Source organism: Schistocerca americana, chromosome 1 (assembly GCF_021461395.2).
Source record: "Schistocerca americana isolate TAMUIC-IGC-003095 chromosome 1, iqSchAmer2.1, whole genome shotgun sequence".
NCBI lineage: Eukaryota > Metazoa > Arthropoda > Insecta > Orthoptera > Acrididae > Schistocerca > Schistocerca americana.
In genome coordinates, this window is record NC_060119.1 from 916,650,532 (window position 1) to 916,676,461 (window position 25,930).

The window sequence follows — 25,930 nt, forward strand, 5'->3', positions numbered from 1 at the left end:
ACCCCAGGAATATGTCAATAAAGTTTCCCCTTCCTGGGACAATGAATTCACGGTGTTCTTATTTCAATTTCCAGGAGTGTAGTTCAAAATCCAGATAATACTTTGAAGGAGAGTTAGACATTTACCTTTTACTTATGGGATATTTGAAAATATTCTGCCTTTCAGATTGATTTACTTTAAAAGTATGTTACTATTTTAAGAAAGAGTTTGCTGTAATTTTATAATAACATGTTAATTTCTAGTAATTAAATTTAATATGCATCATTAAAAATTAAGAAAGTTTATTTTTTTTATTTTCTTTGTTTCAGCTGGAGCACAGTTGTCAGAATGTTTTCAAAATTGAACCATCTAAGAGATGTGACTGGGTACACAACACAACAGCTTGTGATGATCACAGTGTCTTACTTTCATATACTGCTTTTCTGTTTTGCAATTTTGATGACTCTACCTTCTATATAGGAGTGTTTATAATGGTATGGCAATTTATGTTGTTAATGACAGTTATTTCAGTGGTATCTAATCGTAAAGTACATACCCCACTTTTAATTAAATGTTATGTGTTGAGTCCTCTGATAATGTATAAATACCATTTCCAAATTTATAAAAATTAAATTTTATGTTTTATTATGTTGGTGGGAAGGATCCATATGGCACAGACTGTGAAGCAGTCATTGAAATGAAGGATGTCATGTTGGCAGTGTTCTCAGCAACAGGGTTGTCCACTTGTTTCTTGGCCACATTTTGTCAGTGGCCATTTATGTGGACAGACAGCTTGTTGGTTGTCATGCCCACGTAGAATGCAACACAGTGGTAACAGTTTAGCTTGTAGATCACATGACTAGTTTCACAGGTAGCGCTGCCTTTGATAGGATAGGTGATGTTTGTGACTGGTCTCGAGTAAGTCGTGGTGGGAGGATGTATGGGACAGGTCTTGCATCCAGGTCTTTTACAGCAGTATGAGCCATGAGGTTACAGGTTGGGAGCAGGGGTTGCGTAGTGATGGAGGAGTATATTGTGTAAGTTTGGTGCACACTGGAATACCACTGTGGGAGGGGTGGAAAGGATAATGGGGAGGATATTTCTCATTTCAGGGCACAATGAGATGTAGTCAAAACACTGGTGAAGAATGTAATTCGGTTGCTCCAGCCCTGGGTGATACTGAGTTATGAGGGGAATGCTCCTCTGTGACTGTACGGTGGAACTTTGGGAAGTAGTGGGAGACAGGATAGATAAGACATGGGAGATTTGATTTTGTACAAGGTTGGGAGGATAATTGCGGCTTCAGTGAGACCCTTGATATATTTTGAGAAGGACCACTCATCAATGCAAGTGTGACCACCACAGGTGGATAGGCTGTATGGAAGGGACGTCTTGATATGGAACAGGCGACAGCTCTCGAAGTGGAGGTATGGCAGGTGGTTAGTAGGTTTGATATGGATGGAGGTACTGATATAGCCATTTTTTGAGGTGGAGGTCGACGTCTAGGAAGGTGGCTTGTTGGGTTGACATCTAGGAAGGTGGCTTGTTGGGTTGAGAAGGACCAGGCGAAGCAAGTGGGGGAGAAGTTTTTGAGGTTCTGGATGAATGTAGATAGCTTGTCCTCACCCTCGATTCAGATGGCAAAGATGTCATCATTTAGGATTCTGGGTGTTTAGGAAGGATTCCTCTAGATGGCCCATGAATAGGTTGGCATAGGATAGTGCCATGCAGGTACCCACAGCCATACCTCAGATTTTTTTGTAGGTAATGCTTTGAAAGGATAAGTAATTGTGGTTGAGGATATAGTTGTTCATGGCAACTAAGAAGGAGGTTGTTGGTTTGGAGTCTATTGGCACTGGGAAAGATAGTTTTCAATAGCGGTAAGGCCATGGGCATTATGAATGTTAGTGTAAGGGGAGGCGGCATAAATAGTGACGAGCAGGGCAACGTTTGGTAAAGGGACAGGAACTTTGGAGAGCAGGTGGAGGAAATGGTTGGTATCTTTTACATAAGAGGGTAGGTTCCAGGTAATAGGTTGAAGGTGTTGGTCTATGAGAGCAGTCCAACTGTGTCAATCCATCTGCATCAATACAGAAAAGTTTCCTTATTCCTAGCTGGAACCCAGTCACACATACTGTTCCTGTGTTGTTGCCTGGCTCATGGAATCCACCCAAGTGGCCTTACCATCAAATTACCCATCTCTGGTTGCAACCCCTCCTTCAACAACGACCTCCACCTGTTCGGATTCTGCCAGTCCTAACCCCTTACCAACTAAGTCCCGCAAAACCATACCAGCCAAGCCCAAACCTCCTGGAAGTACCTTCCCTCCATCCCCAAAATTCTCCTGCTATACAATCCCAACTTCCTGGAACCCATAACACACACTAAAACTATTGCCCTCCATGAACCAGAGCAACATGCACAACACCACATCAAAAACCTCTCCACCTTGCTCACTTCCTACTCCTGTCTTGGAGTACTCCTCTCCACCACCTCTACAACGACCTCCAAACCTCCCCCATGTCCCCTCATAGCTGACAAACCCTGTCTTACAGACCTACTACATTTATCCCACCCTCCAAAACTCCCTCCCACCACCACACAGAATCCAGAACCTAAACAGACCTGTAACAAGTTATGAACCTTTCCTCCAGAAACCTTGACCCCACAGAAATATCAGTCCTTTCCAAAGGCCTCACCTTTTGTCCCACTCCCAAATTAAATAATGCAGGACTTTTTAAAGACCTTCTCTCCTTCTTCTGGCCCCTACAGTTGAAACACTTTTTTTGCCACCAGCCCTACCAATCAGAAACAATCAAAGACCATTGTTGAACCCTGCCAAACTCATTTCACTCTTCCAACTGTGATCCACCCTGACTGCCCTCAAGTCATCTGCCATTAACTTTCCAGAATTTCTTAACCTTGAACCTTGCCTCACCATTACTCCCCAAATCCATCAACATGCAAACTAACCTTACATCCATAGGAAGAACCTCAATCCACCATCTAAAACTGATCCCTAACTTTATAATCCAACCTGTGGACAATGGCTCCAGCACTGTTGTTTTGAACTGCAAGGATTACCTGGCAGAAGGACTCTGCCAACTGTAAGATGTTTCCACCTACAAACCTTGCCACAGTGACCCCATTCCAAAAATCCAGCAGGATCTCCAGTCACTCCTCAGATCCATAGGCCCATCCAAGGACCTCTCCCAGGAGTGCGTCTGTCAGCTCACCCCTAGAACTCCCTGCAGTCATACCTTCTAAATGCTTCCTAAAGTCCATAAACTGAACCAGCCAGAATGCCCCATTGTGACCAGTTACTGTGCCCCCACTGAGAGAACATCTGCTCTTGTAGACCAACACCTTCAGTCTCTTACCTGGAACCTACCCTCCTACAACAAGTTTAAATTATTAGACTAAAGACATTTTTTCTGAAACTTTACATTTATTACACATTTACATCCACATACAGATTATATTTGTACATTCAATACTTTGTAAGCATGCCTTTGTTCTTAATCAACATTTTTATTGTGTTTTATTAGCTTTTCACATGACACTTTAATATCATTGTCATGGTACCAGATTTCCTCCAGTTTCTCCATGAGATCCTGTTTGGGGGTTATTGTAAATTTCCTTATTCTCTGTTTCACAATAGCCCATAAATTTCCCTGGCCAGGGCAACACTTTCATTTGTTTTCCTTCCAAGTACTTGGAAACATTTTTGGCTTTGTGGCAAGGTTCCCCATCATGCATAAAAGTGGCATCTTTATTAGGAAATCGCTCATTTATTTGGGGAAAAAGTTCCATTTCAAGGATTTCTTTACATTGTTCTTGCCTCATTTCCCCTTCAACAATGTGTAATCTGCTAGGACCTTTCACGGACATCACACTCCAAATCATAACGGAAGTTGGACGCTTCACACATTGCTGCACACACTCAGTTTTGAACTGTTCTCCAGGTGTGCAACAAACATACTGTCTGCTTGCTTCCATCACAGTGAATACAGATTCATCACTGAAGCATACCTCAAGCATGTGTACAAAATTGCAATTTAGAAAAGTTGGGAATAGTTGCATAAGAGACCTCAACTGTCCCAAAATTCAAATGTGCATTTGTTCAGTATCAATAAAATATAACAATTTCAAGCTGAAACTCCTAACTTTAGAGATAAGACCCACTTAATTTACCACATCATTGCACATACCTTAACCCAGTCCTTACTTGTCCACTCCTTAAGTTGTTTAGCCCACTGCAATCTTTTGGTTTTCGTGGCAGGTGTGATTTTCTGTTTTTCCTTGGTCGGCATGCCTTTAAACCACATTCAAACCGCCTCCTCCTCACTGTCACAGAAGGAACTTCAACACCCAAACCTTTCAGCTGATGGCTCATGTCTGTAGACGTAAGCTTACTGTTCATTTTTGTCATGTTTGTAAGTCTTCTCATTGTTCTAGGACTGATTTTTCTTTTCCATTCACATTTTCATTTCCTCTTTGGCTTCTATTCATCTTCTCTCTGCACTGAAAGTTTGATTCTGCTGACAAGTTTCTGTGATATTCTCATTATTTCAGCAATTTCTTGCTGTGTATAACAATTTTGAGCAAGAAGTGCTGCCACAGCCGAAACTTTCCGAGGTGAAACTTCTTTTGTCTTCCCCATAACCTCACTTTCTTTGGAAACTTCAGGACATATTCTTATAGTTAAAAACATGCAAATTCACAAGCTATATAATGTCTTGTTAATGTAGAAAGAAGTTGATAGAATACATAACAAGCTGAAGTACACCACAGAAACATAAAACATTACTGGAAAAACAGTTTAAAAGCATGTACACAGACAACTAACACCATCACAATTTGGAGGGAAATGGCAGATGTTACCAACTGTGAAAAATTCAGTATTCTGTGAGATGCTTGGAAGTGAAATTTCGTGGCATCAAGCAAACCATTAAAACAAGTCAATTATTACACTTTTCTCTCCAATTTTTACACCAGAAAACTTAAGAGTCTAATAATTTGAACACGTCTGTATATAAAAGATACCAAACATTTCCTCTAATGGCTCTCCTGTCCCTTTACCACATGGTGCCCTGCTCGTCTCTATTGATGCTACCTCCCTTTATGCAAACATCCCTAATGTCCATGGCCTTACCACTATTGAACACTACCTTTCCCTGCACCTGATGGATTCAAAACCAACAACCTCCTTCCTAGTTGCCATGACCAACTATATCTTCACCCACAATTACTTCTTCTTTGAGGACATAATGTACAAACAAAGCCATGTAGGGTAGCTGCGCGGCCTGAGGCATCTTGTCACAGTTCGTGCTGCTGCCCCTGTAGGAGATTCGAGTCCTTCCTCAGGCATGGGTGTGTGTGTTGTACTTAGCATAAGTTAGCATAAGTTAGCTTAAGTTTGATTAATTAGTGTGTAAGCCTAGGGACTGATGACTTCAGCAGCTTGGTCCCATAATCCTTACCACAAATTTCCAAATTTTCCTAGAAACAAATTCAGGGTATGGCTTTGGGCACCCATGAGGCACTATCCTATGCCACCCTATTCATGAGCCATCTAGAGGAATCCTTCCTTAACACCCAGAATCCTAAACCCCTTCCCTGGTTCAGATGCACTGATGACATCTTTGCGATCTGGATGGAGGGTGAGGACACCCTATCCACATTCCTCCAGGATCTGAAAAACTTCTCTCCCATTTGATTTATCTGGTCTTACTCAATGCAACAAGCCACCTTCCTAGATGTTGGCCTCCACCTCAAAGCTGGCAATACCTCCACTTTGGCAGCTGCCACCAGTCCCACACCAAGAAGTCCCTTCCATACAGCCTAGCCACCTGTGGTCATTGCATCTGCAGTGATGAGCAGTCTCTCTTGAAATATTCCGATGGTCTTACTGAAGCCTTCACAGACCGTAATTATCCTCCCAACCTTGTAAAAAAACAAATCTCCCATGCCTTATCATTCCAGTCTCTCACCACCTCGCGAAGTCCCACTGTCTGGCCACAGAGGAGCATTCCCCTTATAACTCAGTACCACCCAGGTCTGGAGCAACTGAATTAAATTCTCCACTAGTGTTTTGACTACCTCTCGTCCTGCCCTGAAATGAGAAATGTCCTGCCCACTATCCTTCCCACCCCTCCCAAAGTGGTATTCTGCTGTCCACTGAACCTACATTTGTCCATCCTTACACAATCCCTGCTCCCAACCCCTTACCTCATTGCTCATACCCCTGTAATAGACCTACATGCAAGACCTGTCCCATACAGCCTCCCACCACCACTTGCTCGAGACCAGTCACAAACATCACCTATCCTATCAAAGGCAGGGCTACCTGTGAAACTATTCATGTGATCTACAAGCTAAGCTGCTACCACTGTGTTGCATTCTATGTAGGCATGACAACCAAAAAGCTGTCTGTTCACATAAATGGCCACTGACAAAATGTGGCCAAGAAACAAGTGGACAACCCTGTTGCTGAGCATGCTGCCAACATGACATCCTTCATTCAGTGACTGCTTCACAGTCTGTGCCACATGAATCCTTCCCACCAACACCAGAATTTCTGAATTGCACAGGTGGGAACTTTCCCTGCAATATATCCTATGTTCCTGTAACCCTCCTGGCCTCAACCTGTGTTAGTCATTGTGCTCACCCATCCAGTCCATGTTCCCATTCCAGCACTATACAGCCCTCATTCCACCACTGCACCCAGTCTCTTTTTTCTTTCCATTTCTGCTGACCCCTCCCCCTCCCCACCTGTGCCCTGCCCACCGTTTGACCTGCAGCATTTCAGTGTCTGCCACCCCTACCCTGCTATCCCTCCCCCTCCCGTCCCAGTCTCCTCCTTACCCCCACCCAGTCACCACTCCTATCATGCACTGGTGCTGCTGCTCGCAGTGTGGCTTCAGTTGCCTGAGACTGCAGTCGTGTGTGTGTGAGTTGTGTTTGCACATGCGCGCTTATATGTGTGTGTGTGTGTGTGTGTGTGTGTGCATGCGCGCGCATGCGTATCGACTATTTTTGACAAAGGCCTCACTAGCCGAAAGCTTTATTTGTGACAGTCTTTTTGTTGTGCCTATCTGCAACTCAGCATCTCTGCTGTATGGTGAGTAGCAATTATCGTGTTCATAATATTGTTACATTATATCCTTGATTTTCCATTGTTTAAACTTTATATTTTTCATTTTATTCTATTGCTATGGCTTGATACTTGTGATTTTGTTACAATATGTATTAACAATATTTTCGATTTAATTATTTGTCTAGCATAGAACTTGTGATTTGCATGATGACTCTCTCTCTTTTTCTCTCTCTCTCTCTCTCTCTCTGACACACACACACACACACACACACACACACACACACACACTCTCTATGTCAGTGAGAAAGCCATATTGTTTCACATTCCCCTGTGGTAGCCCTTCAAAATGAGTTTGCAACTTAAAATCCCTCCAAGTGTAAAATTTGATTTTTAATTCAGGTTTTAGTGGTAAAAAATTCAAAACTACTGACATGTATCTTGAAATTTGTGTTACATTTGGGTGGAATGTGATGGGTGAAGGTGTTATATGACATTCATGTCATTTGCTTAGCCTTCTGAGGCCCAATAACATAAAAGAATTTAAAATTTTTATAAAAACAAAACAAACTCAGTCCAAACAAGCCTTGAAGGTTCAATCATACCAACTGGCCCCTTTGTCACCCTCAACCTTTAGGTGTCACTGGATGTAGATGCGGAGGGTCATGTGGTCAGCACACTACTGTCCCGACTGTTGTCAGTTTTTGTGGTTGGTTCCACTGCTTCTCGATCAAGTAGCTCATCAGTTGGTCCCACAAGGGCTGAGTGCACCCCATTTTCCAACAACATTTGGCAGACCTGGACGGTGACCCATCCAACTGCTAGCCCAGCCCAACAGTGTGTAGCTTTGGGGAACTGATGGAAACTGATGTTAACACTGCAGCAAGGCTGTTGGCCTTTTTCATCATAGTAAGCAGCAAATAGAAGAAGGAATTGGCAAAAAATAGACAGTCAATTACTTTAAAGGAGGTGGTTTCACTTTGTAATATAATTTTAAAAGTTCTCTCAAAATTAATCTTTTTTATCATAGTAAGCAAAGACTACAAGAAGAAATTAGCTAAAAGTAAACAATAAATTGTTTTAAGGCTGTGGTTTTAAGGCTGTATAATTCAATTCATGTTTGTTGAGTCTTCCGCTAGCAAAAGCTATTGACCTATGGTCTATACTTTCCAAACCCCATTCGCCTTGGAATAGTTCTGCAGCTGTACCATAGTCTGATGCATCGGCTGAAATCTTGAATGGTTCACCCATCACCAGATGGTGAAATATCAGTGATTCTGATAGTACCCGCTTTACACTTTCAAATGCATTATGTGTCTCTTGGTCCAAACTCCAGGGTATTCCCTCCCATAATAAATGCAAAAGTCAAGGGTCGTTTAACTCTTGACTTTGTATATAGTGTCTGTAATACCCTGCTGTTTCCAGAAAGCCCTTCAATTGTCTTATGTTTCTAGGTGATGGACACTCCTTAATGGCCTCTATATTTCTGAATTGGGCTTAATTCCTTGTACACCTATGATATGTCCGAAGAATTTTAGCTCCTGCCTTGCAAAGTGCCATTTTATTGTAATACCATTTTCCTTAAATATTTTTAGGGTTTTCCTCAAGGTCAGGCAATGCTCGTCCCAGGTGGGTGAGATTATCAGTATATCATCCACATATATGATCAAATCCTTTAGTAACTCTCTTCCTAACGCTTTGTCGAGCATGTGTATAAATACTGATACCGAGATATTTAGTCCAAATGGTAACACATTAAAATGATAGGATTTTCCATCAAATAGAAATGCTGTATATTTCTTTGAATCTGGGTGTAACTGGATTTGCCAATACCCAGCCGTCAGGTCCATCGAGCTAAAATACTGTGCTTTCTCACATTTGGACAGTAACTCATCGATGTTAATAGGTCCAGCTCTTTCAGTTTCTATATGTTTATTTAGGGTGTGCGCATCAGAGGCTGCTACTCAGGTAGCTGACTGTGTGTAGGTGCATAAAAGGGCTTTTTAGATTAGGTGACTCTCCATCCAATCCAGATAATGATAGCTGTAGGGAACCCAGAAGTATCAGTATATTATTGAAAGAAATGCCTCCCACAGGTGAGAGTATCAAAATCATAGTTGTTAAGTGCCAAGGCATATGCAATGAAGCGTGTCAGGGTTTGAAGGGCTCCTGAAAAGCGATGTACCTCACATAATACTAGGTATGGATAGTTGGTTGAAACCTGAAATTTATAGCAGTGAGATTTTTGGCGAAAATTTAAATTTATATGACAAGGTAGGCAAATGGGAAACGGAGGTGGTGTATTTGTCGTAGTAGACAAGAAACTCGAATCCACCGAGATGGATATTAAAACTGCATATGAGATTGTTTGGGCAAGACGCAGTATCAGGGGTGGACATAAAATTATAATTGGATCCTTCTAATGCCACCACACTTATCTCCTGATGTAACTGAAAACATTAAAGAAAACCTCAGTTGGCTTGTATGCAGTTCCTCATTCATACTGTAATCATCAGTGGGGACTTTAATCATCCAACGATCAATTGGGAAAATTACAGTTTTGTTAGTGTGGACATGAAACATTACTAAACACCTTCTCTGAAGACTACATAAAAGAGATATACACACATAAATAAAGTTTTGCATCACCCCAGTCCCCAGAATTCCTGAAGATAGATGTTGACTGTGGATATTGTATCACAGACACAGTCCCTTTGACTGTTCAGAGATGTCACTAAACCTGCCCAAAGGTGTAAACAACCATGCACGAGCGGCACCTATTAGACGGAGGGGACCCAACAGCCGATCAGTTCCAGTCATTCCACCAGGAAGGAGGTACATGGCTCATGTTGTCTGTTGCTCAACCATGCCTAGACAGTCAATACCACAGTTCGATCACATTTGCATAGTTACTTTGTCCCATGTGAAGGGCTCTCAACAAGGGGAGTGTCCAGGCATCTCGGAGTGAACCAAAGCGATGTTGTTCGGACATGGAGGGGATACAGAGAGACAGGAACTGTTGATGACATGTCTCACTCAGGCCACCCAAGGGCTACTACTGCAATGGATGACCATTACCTATGGATTATGGCATGGAGGAACACTGACAGCAAAGCCATCATGTTGAATAATGCTTTTCGTGCAGACACAAGACATCATTTTACGACTCAAACTGTGCACAGTAGGCTGCATGATACGCAACTTCACTTCTGACGTCCATGGCGAGGTCCATCTTTGCAACCATGACACTATGCAGCATGGTACAGATGGACCCAACAAGAAACCAAATGGACCGTTCAGGATTGGCATCATGTTCTCTTCACTGATGAGTGTCACATGCCTTCAACCAGACAATCGTCAGAGACGTGTTTTCGAGGCAACCCGGTCAGGCTGAACACCTTAGACACACCGTGCAGCGAGTGCAGCAAGATGGAGATTCCCTGCTGTTTTGGGGTGGCATTATGTGGGGACGACATTTGCTGCTGGTGGTTATGGAAGGCACTGTAACGGCTTTATGATACATGAATGCCATCCTTGAACTGACAGTGCAACCATATCGGCAGTATATTGGCGGGGCATTCGTCTTCATGGATGATGATTCGCGCCCCCATCTCTAACTCTTTGGATGACTTAAAGTGGTGAAGTATGTGTGTAAATGCCCACTTCTCTAACAATACGACTTACTTGAGATGGTCAGCCGACTTTCCTTGATGTTTGGCTTGTTGCTGCAACCTCCTTTTCTCTTCTTCTCTGAAGTGTATTTGCTAGGAACAGGAATTTCTCAAGCCTCTTTCTACTTATAAAAATAAGCGGGCATACACAGTTTCTTTTGTTTCACTCAATGACATATATTTGAACATCAAACTTTTACAAATCTCAGTCCTCACATAAACAGATACTATCAAGTAAGTCTCTTTTTGCATCTCCAAAGATTTACATATAGGGTATGGTTGGCTTGATAACCTTTCCCTTTCTCAATATGAATCTGAATACACGTTTTATCCTCTCCATGTCCAAAATGAACAATAATTAACAATACTTCAACTGTCCTCTTTTTTTTCACTACAGTAGTCAAAGTTATAAAACAGCACGTAATACGAAAACATTCCATGTTCTTTCACTGCGGCTTCCATGGTGCGACTGGCAAACACTTGTCGGCACCGTTTGACCGCCGTGTCTGTAGTCGTCTCATGATAAACTTCAAACATGCCCACAGAGACAGGTGATTCACAGTAAATAGCCTCTCTCACACTTATATTTAAAATATTATGTGTTCGAGATGGTAGAAGACTGAATTGTTCTAGAACGTACGTGGAAATTCTCGGAACACTACATATCCCCCTCCTAAGATCAAACACACAATATTTTATACATAATCATTATGTACATTAATATCATACATAATACCAATTCACATTTTAAAAGTATTCATTTATTACATAGGTTTATATACACATTTTTTTCTTCACCCATAAATCTTTGTACTCTACAGAGCAAGCTTCTGCTTGTTGTCTTTCTACTGATTCCTTACTCTACCTGGCTTTATGGAAGTCGTATCCCTGCTGGGTGTGTGTTCGAGTGTATACCTGTCCTTTTTCCCCCTAAGGTAAGTCTTTCCGCTCCCGGGATTGGAATGACTCCTTACCCTCTCCCTTAAAACCCACATCCTTTCATCTTTCCCTCTCCTTCCCTCTTTCCTGATGAAGCAACCGTTGGTTGCGAAAGCTTGAATTATGTGTGTATGTTCGTGTTTGTTTGTGTGTCTATCGACCTGCCAGCGCTTTCGTTTGGTAAGTCACATCTTTGTTTTTAGATATTTTTCCCACGTGGAATGTTTGGATGATGTGACTTACCAAACAAAAGCGCTGGCAGGTCGATAGACACACAAACAAACACAAACATACACACATAATTCAAGCTTTCGTAACCAACGGTTGCTTCATCACACAAATGTCTGCTTGTGTCTGTGTATGTGCGGATGGATATATGTGTGTGTGTGTGTGTGTGTGTGTGTGTGTGTGTGTGTGTGTGTGTGTGCGTGCGTGCGTGCGAGTGTATACCTGTCCTTTTTTCCCCTAAGGTAAATCTTTCCCCTCCCGGGATTGGAATGACTCCTTACCCTCTCCCTTAAAACGCACATCCTTTCGTCTTTCCCTCTCCTTCCCTCTTTCCTGATGAAGCAACCGTTTGTTGCGAAAGCTTGAATTTTGTGTGTATGTTTGTGTGTCTATCGACCTGCCAACACTTTCGCTATATAGTTTTTATATAAATAGGCAATGTAGAACCGTCATAATAATAATAATAATAATAATAATATAAAAAAACAAAAAAAGTGCGTATGTTTCCCGATGTACACATTTCTTTCCCCCTACCACACCTGGCGGTTCTCACATCACATCAGGTTTCTAATCGGTAATTTTAATGTTTGTGTTTAAGTGTATCTTTGTGTGTATGCGGGTGTGTGTTCGCGTTGTCTGATTCTTCGACCTATGAGATGTAGGTTATTAGAAACCACGGAAACTAGGAAGGACTTCTGCGATGGAAGTAGATGAATATGGAAAGAGGGAAAAAATAGATAGGTCTTCAAATGAGAAGTAAGTAAGGAAATAAATAGAAATAGTTGCTAAGATTGAAGAAAAGAAAGAAGATAGTCCCAAAGACAGGAAACCCTTCCATCCACCTTCCCCTGGATCCCTACTTCGCTGGTACTTGAGTAAGAAGCCAGAGGAGGTTTTGTGTTAAATCGCCTCCTACAGAATGGACATTCCCACCTTCACCCTTGAGGTCCCCGAAGGAAATCTTAGGAACTCTATGGAAAGGGTAAATAGTGAAGAATGAGGCACACCTGTTTGTGAGGGTTGCTTGAAAGGTATGATGTAGTGGGCATTTTGTGTTAGTCATGATTTATCTGTTGGTGTAAGTTATGCTTTTATCTATACTACCCACCCCTTTCAAAATTGATATAAACCATCTGATTTACATCACATCTCAAAAAGGTACAAAAACAGAAAATCTATACACTATGGTACAACAGTTGTACATCTGATATTATATTTTTCCATAAATATAATATCCCATTCAGTTTATGTCGTCTAGATATCATTCTGTTTAAATAGTACCATCATATTACACTTTCCACTAATATAATATTCTATTCATTTTATTTCATGCCTAGGGTTCACTTTCTTTCTTATTCTGTGATTCTCCTAAGTTGCAGTCATATACAGCTTTCTAGATAATAAGATTATAGGATAGTTTAAGATTTTAGGAATAGACGACAGAATAGTTTAAGATTTGCAAGGAATTTGGCGCAGGAAAACTTTTACAGAAGAAACACCGAAAACAACTCAGGTCCCGATGGTCGTCACTCTGCCTGTTAACTCAGAATGTTAACATCCCTGGGGAACAGATGACTCTGCCCAGTTCCCATGGATTTGATATTAACTTCACTTGAGCAAGTGCAGACCAGTACTTCTCTTTACATTTCTGTGGACATTTTTTCCATTGCAAAACAATCGCCACTTTACTAGGTAAAACCACATTAGGTGAAGTTATTCTATGTTCTACTCTATCCTGGATAAGTTTGAATCCTTTCCACAAGTCATCTATAACCTTACTGGTATCATTAAGTTTGGAAGAAGCAATAGGCAATACGTTCCTGCAGGTTACTCTCACGGCAACTTTTCGATCTATCATTTCCTCCACCTGTTCCTCCAAACTATTTATATTTATAATGTTGGAGTTCACTAGTTTTTCTACAGTATCTACTCATGTATTCATGCCCATAATTTGTGATTGGATAATTGGTATTAACTTCTCTTGCTTATCAATGCTTTCTCTTACAGTATGTAATCTCTACCTTACAGCATCGAACTTAACATTACATAAATTTTCAAATGATCCTAACTTTTCCTTTAGTTCAGTTTCTACTGTATTACATTTTTCCTCAATATTTTTTCCTCAATTTTTTTTTTTTTTTGCTAGATCTCGGATCTGATCATTCTGTTTCTGACCAAAGTCAGTGAACAGTTGATTTACTTGAAGATTTAAAGAACTCATTAATTCTTTCTTTAAATCTAATTTCAAATCTTCTACTTTACTATTTAATGTGTCAAATTCAGTCTTTGTTGCTTGACTATTCAATGTTTCACTCTGGTCATTTATAATTTCACTTTGAGAATTTAAACCAGAATGTACCAAACATATTTCTTTCCATAGAGTTTCATTCTGAGCATTTAATCTAGAATTTAAAGTTTAATTTGATTGTAAACTCTGTGCTTCTAGTTTAGAATTTAACTGAGCATTTACTGAGTCTAACTTAAGACTCAGGGCTTTAATTAAATTTACTAGCTCCATCCAGTATGGCATTTCTCTACTGATTCTCATAGCCATAGCTGGTTCTTGAGTTTCAGCTACTTCTTTCACGTTATCCATATTCTTATGCACTTTAGATCTAGTCAACATTTAAAAACTTCACTCTTAAGTATAACAACTACATGAGTACAATTCACTCAACAGTTTATCCAACTTTACACTCAAACAATAAAGTACTATTTTATGCTCACCCGGTGTAGAGTTTAGGTTGCTTTGGCGAACGTATGTGGAATCAGCATTGGTGAGCAGCAGCTGGTGCCAGTGCCCTCAAATGTAGGTTTCCACATCAACATTGGTGAGCGGATGTGGAAGTAGGTCAGCACCAATGAACAGCAACTGGTGCCGGCAGTGTCAGATGTTGTTTTCCGCATTCTGCATGTTGTGAGAGCTGTCTACTCCCCACACCGGATCTTCTTAGTTGAATTGTTCTTGGTGTATCTCTTCTTAGTCTAATACATTGAGATCTTCTCTCTTTTCTTTTAACATTATGACTTTCTTACGTCTTCCCTTTTGTTCCATTTACTAATTTTCTCCTTTTGATTTTTAGGCTTAGTCCAGTTTCTCATAATGGTTCTCGTGTCTTGTTATGCTCGGTTGCTTGTCTCGTTTTTGTCTCAAAATTCCTGTTTCCTTCTGTCCTTTCACACAGGTCACCACATTCTAATGCTTTGCGATGTGTGAAGCAAAAAAATAATATTTTTTTATCTTCGTAATCTGATGATCACATACAATAACTTTAGTGCTACGGTACTCGTTGATTAACGATGTATTTGAGTTGAAACCAAACAGAATTTTCTGTAGAACATAGATATATTACTACCAGAAACCAACTAAATAACATTTATGAGAGAGTTGGTTTAATAACCATTCCTCTTCTCACTATGAATCTCAATACATGTCTTACACTCTCCATGTCCTTAACGAACAATAATTAACAATACTTCAATTGTCCTTCTTTTTTTCACTACAATAGTCAAAGTTATAAAACAGCACATAATACATAAACACTCCTTGTTCTTTCACTACGGCTTCCGTGGTGCGACCAGCAAACACTTGTCAGCGTCATTTGACCGCCACGTTTATAGTCATCGCACGATAAACTTCAAACCTGCACACACAGCCAGATGATGCACAGTAAATAGGCTTTCTCACACTTATATTTAAAATATCATGTGTTCAAGATGGTAGAAGGACAAGTGTTTCTAGAATTTATGCGGAAATTCTCGAACACTACACATTATGCACATCTTGTGAATGACTTCCTTCATGATAACGACATCACTCGACTAGAGTGGCCAGCATGTTCTCCAGACATGAACCATATCAAATATGCCTGGGATAGATTTAAAAGGGCTGATTATGGATGATATGGCCCACCAACCACTCTGAGGAATCTAGGCCGAACTGCCGTGGAACAATCTGGGCCAACAGTGCCTTGATGAACTTGTGGATAGTATGCCACCACGAGTACAGTTATGCATCAGTCCAAGAGGACGTGCCATGGGGTATTAGAGGTACCAGTGTGTACAGCAATATGGACCATTGTCTCTGAAGGTCTTGTTGTGTGGTGGTACAACATGCAATGTGTGGTTTTCATGAGCAATAAAAGGGGCAGAAATGATGTTTATGTTGATCTCTGTTCCAATTTTCTGTACAGGTTCCAGAACTCTTGGAACTGAGGTGACCCAAAACGTTTTTTGATGTGTGTATATGTGGTGTCTGTCCAAAAGAATAGACACCACTTTGATCCAGCAACCACTATGAATTAAGATATAAAGAAATTACAGACTTTGGCTGTGAGCGGGCACCAATTTAAAGCAGTGGGGAAAGTTGAAAATTTGTGCTGGATGAGGATTCGACCCCAGATCTTCTGCTTCCTAAGAAGGTGCTCTGACCACTAAGCCATTCAGACACAGTGGTCATGACAAATGCATGGAGTTCCCTGGCAAGCCTCCTGTCAGATCCAAATTCTCAGCTTAATCACACACTGTTAATGTAATGCCCCTTGTCTACTATCCTCATTACTCACTGCATTTTGCTGATTCCCATAAGAGTTCAAGCCTGGTGTGCATCCACACTGAAGAGATCTACTTAATCATATATATGAGGTCTGTTCAAAAAAATCTGGAACATTTGAAATTTCATACTAAGGGTGTGTTGGAGCGAAATGTGGTTGGCATCCCTGCACATGCCTGTGTTTAATGTGTAACTGCTGGAAGTTTCATTGTTGTATGCCTGTCAGTTATTGTTCAGTGCTGTAGTGAGTAGAATGTTGTCTTACACAGTTTGTCAATTTCAAGATGGCAGAGTTAGAGGAGCAGCACATCTGCATTAAATTTTGTGTGAAACTTAAGAAAATTTTTACAGAGACACACTAAATGATGCAGGAAGTCTATGGTGATGAATGCTTAAGAATAGTTCACATGGTTTAAAAATGGTCAGACAGAAGTTAAAAATGACCCTCGTTCAGGACTCCCTTTGGTGTCTACTGATGATGCTCATGTCAGGAACATCAACAAAACTGTGCATGGCAATTGAAGACTTACTGTCTGAGAGATTGCAGAAGAATGTAATATTTAATTTGCATCATGTCATGAATTTCTTACACAGTACCTTGGAATACATTGTGTTGCTGCCAAGTTCGTCCCACGGCTCATGACTCAAGACCAGAAACATCTTCACTTCACAATCTGTGAAGAGCTTTTGGACTGCACAAATGGAGAATCATAACTGGTGATGAGACATGGTTCTATGGTTATGATGTTGAGACCAAGGTTCAAACTTCACAATGGGTTCTACAAGACCAAAAAAGCTTGTCAGGTCAGATGTCAAAGCCAGTTTTCTATGACTTTGAAGGATTTGTTCATCACCAATTCATGCCACAGGGCCAAACTGTTAATCAATAGTACTATTGGGATGTGTTGCAATATCTGCAAGAAAATGTGAGAAGGAAACATCCAGAAATGTTGCGAGACAATTTGTGGCTCTTGCATCTTGATTATGGACCCACACATTCATCCCTGTAGGTATGTGGCTATTGCACAAAAAAATGAAATCACTGTGCTGCCTCATCCACCGTGTGCTCCAGACCTGGACCCTGCAGACTTATTTTATTTCCATAGTTGAAAACCTCATTGAAAGGGTGAATATTTGCAATGACAGATGAGGAAAAAGAAAATCCGTAGACAGTGCTTCATGTGATCCAGCAAGATGTGTAGCAAGAGTGCTTCTGGAAGTGGAAAAGGTGTTGGGAGTGGTGCATCAATTGTGGAGGAGAGTATTTCGAAGGAGGCCATCCACAATAAGTAAAAGATAAGAGTAGAAAAATTTTATGAACAAAGTTCTGGAATCTCTTCAACAGACCTGTCTAAAAGAACAGACGCCACATATATATAATTAAGGCAAGGATAGCAAGTGATTTCTTCAATGTGGTTGCACACCAGGCTTGAAGTCTTATCGAAATTGACCAAACACAGTGAGCAGAGAGGGTAATGAGCAAGAGGCTCTACATTAGTAGTGTGTGGATAAGTTGCTAACTGGAGTCTAATGGGAGCTGTGCTAGCATAATTTGTGCAGCTGTGATGGCCGCTGTGTCTGGATGGCCTAGTGGTCAGATTATCTGCGTAGTAAGCACGAGGCTCAGGTTCAAATACCAGTCCAGCACAAATTTTCAGCATTCCTCATTGATTTAAATCAATGCCCTCTCACAGCCAATGTAGGTAATTCCTTTGTGTCTAGAACAGGTAGTCCAGAACCCCACTCATGATATAAATACAGGGTGATCACAAAGTCTTGCCCTGATTATAAAAATTTATAACAGAATAACCATTTGACATAATAAGTTACATTTGATGCCGTAACATTGATTAGTGTTACTAGTTTTTTTCAAGACCACTTACGTTAGTAAACCTCAGTGTGTGCTCCCTCGGTAGCCCAGGGAATATCGAGGTGGTATTCCTGTTCTTGCCAGGTGTTTCGTAACATGTGTTTTGTCACAGTACCCACAGCAGCTTGATTCCTAACCTTCAGTTCGTCAACATCAGCAACTGGTGTGACGAAGACTCTGTCCCTGTTACAGCCCCAGAAAAAATAGTCAAGGGGCGTAATGTCTGGAGAGCGGGGTGGCCAGCATGTTGGACCATTCCTTCCAATCCACCAATCTGGACATCACGCCCCTTGACTTTTTTTTCTGGGGCTATATCAAGGACAGAGTCTTTGTCACAACAGTTGCTGACGTTGATGAACTTAAGGGTAGGATACAAGCTGCTATGGGTACTGTGACAGAACACATGTTATGAAACACCTGGCAGGAACTGGAATACTGCCTTGACATTCTCCGAGCTACCAAGGGAGCACACGGTAAGGTTTACTAAAGTAAGTAGTCTTAAAAAAAAATAGTAACACTAACCTATGTAATGGCATAAAATGTAAATTATTATATCAAATGGTTATTCTGTAATAAATTGTTATAATCAGGGCAAGACTTTGTGCTCACCCTGTACATTGGATGTAATGGCAACACCTGATCTCTTTGAGGACGTCCACTTCAAGACTGGTATCAGTGACCATGATGTGGTTGTGACAACAATAGTTACCAAAGGACAATGGGCAACTGAAACAAGCAGAAAGACATATATTCAGTAAACGAAATAAAAAAAAAAACAATAGTGTCATATCTCAATGAGGAACCTGAAACTTTCAGTACAGGGTAAGAGCATGTAGGGAAGCTAGGACTCCAGTTTAAAAGAATAGTTGACCATGCACTTGATAGATGCATACCCAGTATAACAGTTCACAAAGAGAGAAAACCTCCATGGTATACAGTCACTCTAAGGAAACTTCTAAAGAAACAGAGACTACTGCATAATTGGTGTAAAACAGAGTGTAGACTATAGATAGAGAGATGCTGAATGAAACGTGTTTGGCTGTCAAGATGGCAACGCATGAAGCCTTCAGTGACTACTGTAGCAGAATATTGTCAAATGACTTTTCACAAAACCAACTGAAATTATGGTCTTATATGAAGGCTGTTAATGGTACCAAAGATAATGTGCAGTCCCTATGAAATGAGGTGGGAACTGAAATTGAGGTTAGCAAAGCAGAAACTGAAATGTTTAACTCTGTTTTCAAATGTTCATTTACCAAGAAAAACCAAGGAGAATTGCCCCAATTTAACCCTTGTACCACTGAAGAGATGAGTGAAAATAGTATCAGTGTCAGTGGTGTTGAGAAATGGCTGAAATCAGTAAAATTGAACAAAGCTCTGGGGCCCCATGAAATCCCTGTCAGATTCTATATAATGAAATTGCTACTGAGTTAGCCCCTCTTCTAACAATAATCTACTGTAGATCCCTTGAACAGAAAAGTATGCCCAGTAGTTGAAAGAAAGCACAGGTAACACCCATCTACAAGAGGAGTAGTAGAAGTGATCCACAAAACTACTGTCCCATATCTTTGGCACCAATTTGTTGTAGAATCTTAGAACATATTCTGAGGTCAAATACAACGAGGTATGTTGAACAGAATTACCTACTCCATGCCAACCAGCATGGATTCCAAAATATCACACTTTTCTCACATGATATACTGAAAGCTTCGGATCAAGGCAGTCAGGTAAATGCAGTATTTCTTGATTTACAAAATGTGTTAGACTCAGTACGACACCTATGCTTATTGTCAAAAGTTTGATCATACGAGGTGTCAAGTGAAATTTGTGACTGGATTGAGGACGATTTGGTAGGCAGGACACAGCATGTCATCTTGGATGGAGAGTCATGGCTAAATATAGAAGTAACTTCAGGTGTGCCCCAGGGAAGTGTGTTGGGACTCAGACAATAATAAATGGCAACCTCAGACTTTTCGCAGACATCTGTAGTGAAGTACTGCCTGAAAGAAATGGCATAAATATTCAGAGAGAGAGAGAGAGAGAGAGAGAGAGAGAGAGAGAGAGAGAGAGAGAGAGATGGATGAAAGAGATGTAACTAACTGCCAAATGTGGGCCCTTTGGCATTTGTGGAACACACCAGAGCTCACCTCCATCATATGCCAGATAGTAAGAGAAAAGGTATAGCAGTGTGTGACCGCCAGACATCACTAGATATAGCAGTCTTAAATGTTGACCTCATACATCAGGAGGTAATAGAGAATGTTGAAGAAGAGGCTTAGATTTTGAAATTTACCACATCTGCCTTTGTTCAGAATGGTAAGGAGGTGGACTATGTAGAGATTTTTGTGGTCTCTGTTACTTCTCCTTCTTCCTATTTCGTGTAGTCCAACTAAGGACCACAACATTTAACTATTGCATTTGGAGTGGGCCTTGATGTTTGCCCAGTAGTTACTCATCCTCTGGCTGTGTTGTTCCTTCCTCTCCTGTGTCCCTAATACAGCAGTTAATGAGATGGGAATAGGTTTAACTAATTCTTTGTGGCACTTTTTAACTAGGGCACTAGATATCGCATCCCATCCAGCTGAGTGCTTGGTCCTTAATGTTTAGATTATTTGACTTATTTCATGCTCACTTATAGTTCTGAATTCAATGTTTGTGCACTGGGGTGAGCAAATGTTTATCTTGCTATTGTGGTCAGGAGGTTGAGTTGGAATGCTAGATGGAGTGATGAAATATTTATTAAAAATGTCACAGATTGTTCTTGGATCTTCTATTAATTTTTCCTCATGGATTATGCTTATCATTCAAGACTGATAACTCTCATCATACCTCTATAAATAATTTATATGGAATTGAGACAGCAGACATTAATAGCTGCAGAGTCTTGGGCCTATACTTAGATGAAAACTTGTGCAGGTCAAAGTATATTAACTTTGTGTGTGGAAAGATTATTAGTGGATTATATCTACTCAGTCATCTTGCAAAAATAGTTACAAACCCTACTGTTAAAACTGTTTACTATGGAACAATATACCCTTTATTAAACTATGGTATTGAACTATGGGACTGTGCTGCTGAAATAACACCCCTCAATAGATTCATGTTGCTGCAGAAGAAGGCAATTAGAATAATGCATGATGTGGGTCGTAATGATTCCGTTAGAGAGATTTTTGTGCAACATAAGTACCTTACAGTGTATTCCCTGTATTTATATAAGATAATTTTATTTTTTGTAAATCGTCAAAAAGATTGATGCAGATGCAATGACGTACACGACCACAACACTAGAAATAAAAATAGTTACTTTAGGCAACAAACAAAGTTAAAAATAACAGATCACAGCCTATACATCTGTGGTCAAATTTGGTTTAATAAATTGCCAAAAGACTTATGTGCCTATGCTGGGAAAATCTTTAAAACAAAACTCAAATTATTCCTGGCAAAGAAATGTTTGTACTCTGTCTGAATTCTAAGTTGAAAACATGTGATCTTATAGTTTGTATTAGAAATATTTTAGTTGTATAACTTCTTCTGTGACACTACATTCCCTTTGTCTGCTTGTATTATAGTCTCGCTAATTCATATCAACTATTTGTTATGTTTGTATTTTAAGAACATCTTCATAATTATGTAAACAACACTGAGATTTGCAATGGTCATCATTTTTGTTGACTCTATGCAAAAAGTTAAATAAATAAATAATAATAATAATAATAATAATAATAATAATGATAATGATGATGATGATGATGTAAGCATTATTGTCAAGCTGATCAGAGAAGCATACACAGGGAAAATAGTACATGATGTTCTTGCTACCCATGTTATCTAGTTTTGCACAAGTGGATTAGTTTTAAACTTCGAATAAGCACAGTCCATCCAGGTTTCCACCATCAAAGATATCCCATGTACTATGAATGAAGCTGAGGCGGATGCTCGGGTGAGAGACACCAAACAACACCTTATTAATCAGGAGTTCATTTATTTACCTCTTCACACAAGTAAGGCTTACAGAGAACTGGATAGCGGAACTACACAAAGATAATGTTTTACTAGGTTCAAAGGTGATGCTCAGATCGATACTGGTGTTGGTGTTGATCTCATCGTCGCCAGATACTGCCCCCCCCCCCCCCCACCCGCTCCCCACCCGCAGTATGAAAACTCCTGAGAGACCGGGGGAGGAGGGGGGGGTGACTATGGCGTTGGCAGGGGTGGTCCACGACGGGAGCTGAACCGCGGTCAGCTCGACAGCATCGTTGGGGAGATGTGTTGGTAGATGACTTGAAGGAAGGTCCGGCCACCGAACCTGGGAGTTGTTGAAGCTCACCGGGCATCGTACTGGGTGTGCTGGTTGTGCGGTGACGAGTAGGCTGGCGATATGCGGGAGGAACGGAGCAACGACGACGTCTCCGGTGGGTGTGGTGAACACATGAAGCATGTCCAGGTCGACGTCGGGTGAGAGGAGAACACATTTCACCAGGTGGCAGGGAATGGCGGAGGTTGTGTCATGAGCTCCGGATGAAGGAAAACATATGACGAACAGTGTGTCATCGCGTAGTATTATAGAGACGTTGTGGATTATGTCCGGGGGGACAGGAACAAACACCTCGAGCGAGGGGACGTTCAAGATGGGGGGGCGTGAGAAACCTCGACAGGGCGAGGCAGGTGACGGGGGAGAGGTCGAAGGGACCGGAGAAGGGCCCGGCGGCGAGGGCGTGATCGTAGGTAAGCTCGACGTGGGGAGCATGTGATCACTCGACAGAGTGCGTGAGACTGGAGTAGAGGGCAAGGTCGGAGAACAGCTCGACGAATGGAGCTGGAAGTCACTCGACTGAGTGAGTAAGTCCGATGTGGAGGGAGTGGTCGCAGCGTCGTGAGCCACATCAGTGAGTGGTGTGGTCGTGGCCTGAAGGGGGTTAGAAGCGGGCTCGACATGAGCAGGCTTAAGTCTGTTGAGAGAGACTGTAACTGCTGAATCTTTTATATGGATGTCATAGGTGTTGCCTGAGCGCCAGAGGACTCGGTATGGGCCAGTATATGGGGGTTGGAGGGGAGCACAGACAGTGTCATCTCGGAGCATGACGTACTCACAATTGTTCAGAGATTTTGGGACGTGAAACTTAGGGTGGGAATGGCTGGCGGTCGGAGGGATGTGGAGGTTGATGAAGTGGCATCTGACGCGGTCCACGAAGGAAGGTAAGTCAGACTGAGGGAGAGAAGCAGAAGGGCTCACAAGTTCACCAGGGAGAACAATGTTCTGGCTGTATACGAACTCGGCTATTGTGCCTTTGAGGTCTTCCTTATAGATCGCACGAATGCCGAGTAGCACAAAGGGAAGGGCCTCCATCCAGAGTCGTGCCATCGGTAAGCCGCCTTGAAAGTGCGGTGCCAGTGCTGAACTAGCCTGTTACTTTGTGGATGTTATGCTGTGGTACGGATGCGCCAGATGCCGCAAATGTTACAAATCTCGTTGAACAGGGCCGATTCAAATTGTCTGCCCTGGTCAGTCGTGATGATAGCTGGACATTCGAAACGCGATACCCATTACTCAACGAAAGCTTGAGCAACAGTTTCAGCCGCGATATTGGGGAGAGGGACATCCTCGACCCAGCGAGTTGTTCGGTCCATAGATGAGAAAACATAACGAAAGCCGTTAGAGGGAGGAGAGGGCCAACAGTGTCAATGTGAATATACTGAAAATGCCCAGGAGGGATCGAAAAGGTGCCGAGGGGGGGTGAAGTGTGCTTGTGTACTTTGCAGCGTTGGCACGCAATGCAGAAGCGTGCCCATTGCTGGCAGTACTTGTTGACATTTCTCCACACAAAGCACTCCGCTATGAGGCGGGCGGACGCACGAACACTGGGGTGGGCTAAATTATGCAGTGTGTTGAAGACAGCTTGACAGAGCATGGTTTGGATGAGGGGGCGTAAAGTGCCCGTACTGTCGTCGCACCAGATCTCACCAGAAATGCCAGGGAAGGTGGTGCGGATGAAGTGTAGTGAAGAGGTAGTGTCTGAAATCAGGTTTTGTGTGTCCTCGTCAGCGGGTTGGAGGTTAGGCAGGTCAGAGAGGTCTAACAGCAGATGAATGGCGTCGACTCGTGAAAGGAAATCAGCAACTATATTGTCAACACCCTTTATGTATCTGACATCGGTGGTGAAATGAGATATGAAGTCCGTGTATCTGAAACGTCGAGGAGGCAGGTCAGCTGGCGGGTTTGAAATGGCCGCAGTCAGGAGTTTGTGGTCTGTTAAAACACAGACAGGGGGTCCCTCAATGTCAGTCTTAAAATGCTTGATCGCTTCATAGTTCGCAAGTAACTCCCTGTCAAACGCGGAATATTTCCATTGTGCATTGGTGAGCTTGCGCGAGAAGAACTGCGGAGGCGAAGTTTCACTGTCGACTGTCTGGCAAAGGACAGCGCCGACGGCAGTATCCCTCACGTCTGTGGTGATGAAAAGCTGCGCATTGGAATGAAGATGCGCGATGGTGCAGGCCTCGGCAAGAAGATTTTTGAGGGCAGTGAAAGAGTCAGTCATAGTAGGAGTCCACGGAATGGGCCGAGATCCAGAAGTATTGGTGCCTGCCAAGGTGTCCGTCAGTGGAGCCTGAATCTTTGCAGCCCAAGGTAGATGCCGGCGGTAATAATTAACCGTCCCCAGAAAGCGCCAGAGCTCTTTGAATGACGAAGGTGTTGGTAGGTTTAGTATTGTTTGTATTTTGTCAGGTGGTGGTGAACTGCCATCGGCAGAGACCCGCAAACCAAGAAAAGTGGCAGCGTGTTGATGTAACTGCAATTTGTCCTGGTTGGTGTCGATGCCAGCTGCCCCGAGAGTGTCCATAACAGTTTGCACATGTCGAATGTTGTCCTCGCCGGAGGAGCTGAACACAAGAATGTCATCAAGATATGCAAAGCAGAATTTTAGGCCGAATAGCACTTCGTTGATGAAGCGTTGCCAGGTCTGGGATGCGTTTTTTAGCCTGAAGGGCATGAATCGATGTCTTCAGGAGCCATGGGGATCTGGTGGTAGGCCCATTTGCAATCAATGACAGAGAACATGGTCACACCTGTGAGGGAACTGGTAAAGTCGGCAATGTTGGGAATGGGGTAGGTGTCCATAATTGTTCGTGTGTTTAGTCGACGGTAGTCTCTGCACATGCGCCAGGACCCGTCTTTCTTGGGTGTCATATGAACGGGTGTAGACCAGCTGCTGGCAGAGGGTTTGATGACACCGGAACTTAGAAGTTCACAAATCTGCTTTTTAAGGTTGGAGAGGCGCTCGGGACAAAGTCGACATGGTTTATTCGACGTGGTTTACTGGAGATGGGGGGGTCTGGCGTGAGGCGAAGTTTGTGAACTTTGCCGTTGGTGATGACGGAAATGTTGCTGGCAGCACGGGAGGTGGTTTGTTTATAATGTGAGGCAGGCAGGGCAGTCGAGGCGAGGATGTGGTGTTTGGAGCCACTCGGCAGATACAACAGGAGCCGAGGCAGCGAAGTGTCCCAGGAGTCACCGTGACAAGATGGCTGCCAACTTGAAGCAGTGGTCAGGTGAGCTCGGTAGAGCTTGTGAAGTGTTAGTGAGTCCATTGTCC

At 42.1% G+C, this 25,930-nt stretch overlaps 1 long non-coding RNA gene across 1 annotated transcript in view; it reads left to right on the top strand.

Annotated features, from left to right (window-relative positions):
- Positions 1–25,930, top strand: part of LOC124547736 — a 100,907-nt gene that overhangs the window by 11,039 nt on the left and 63,938 nt on the right. The window contains exon 2 of the long non-coding RNA XR_006967695.1: positions 309–473. This is a non-coding gene — a long non-coding RNA (uncharacterized LOC124547736). The remainder of the gene's footprint in view (positions 1–308; positions 474–25,930) is intronic.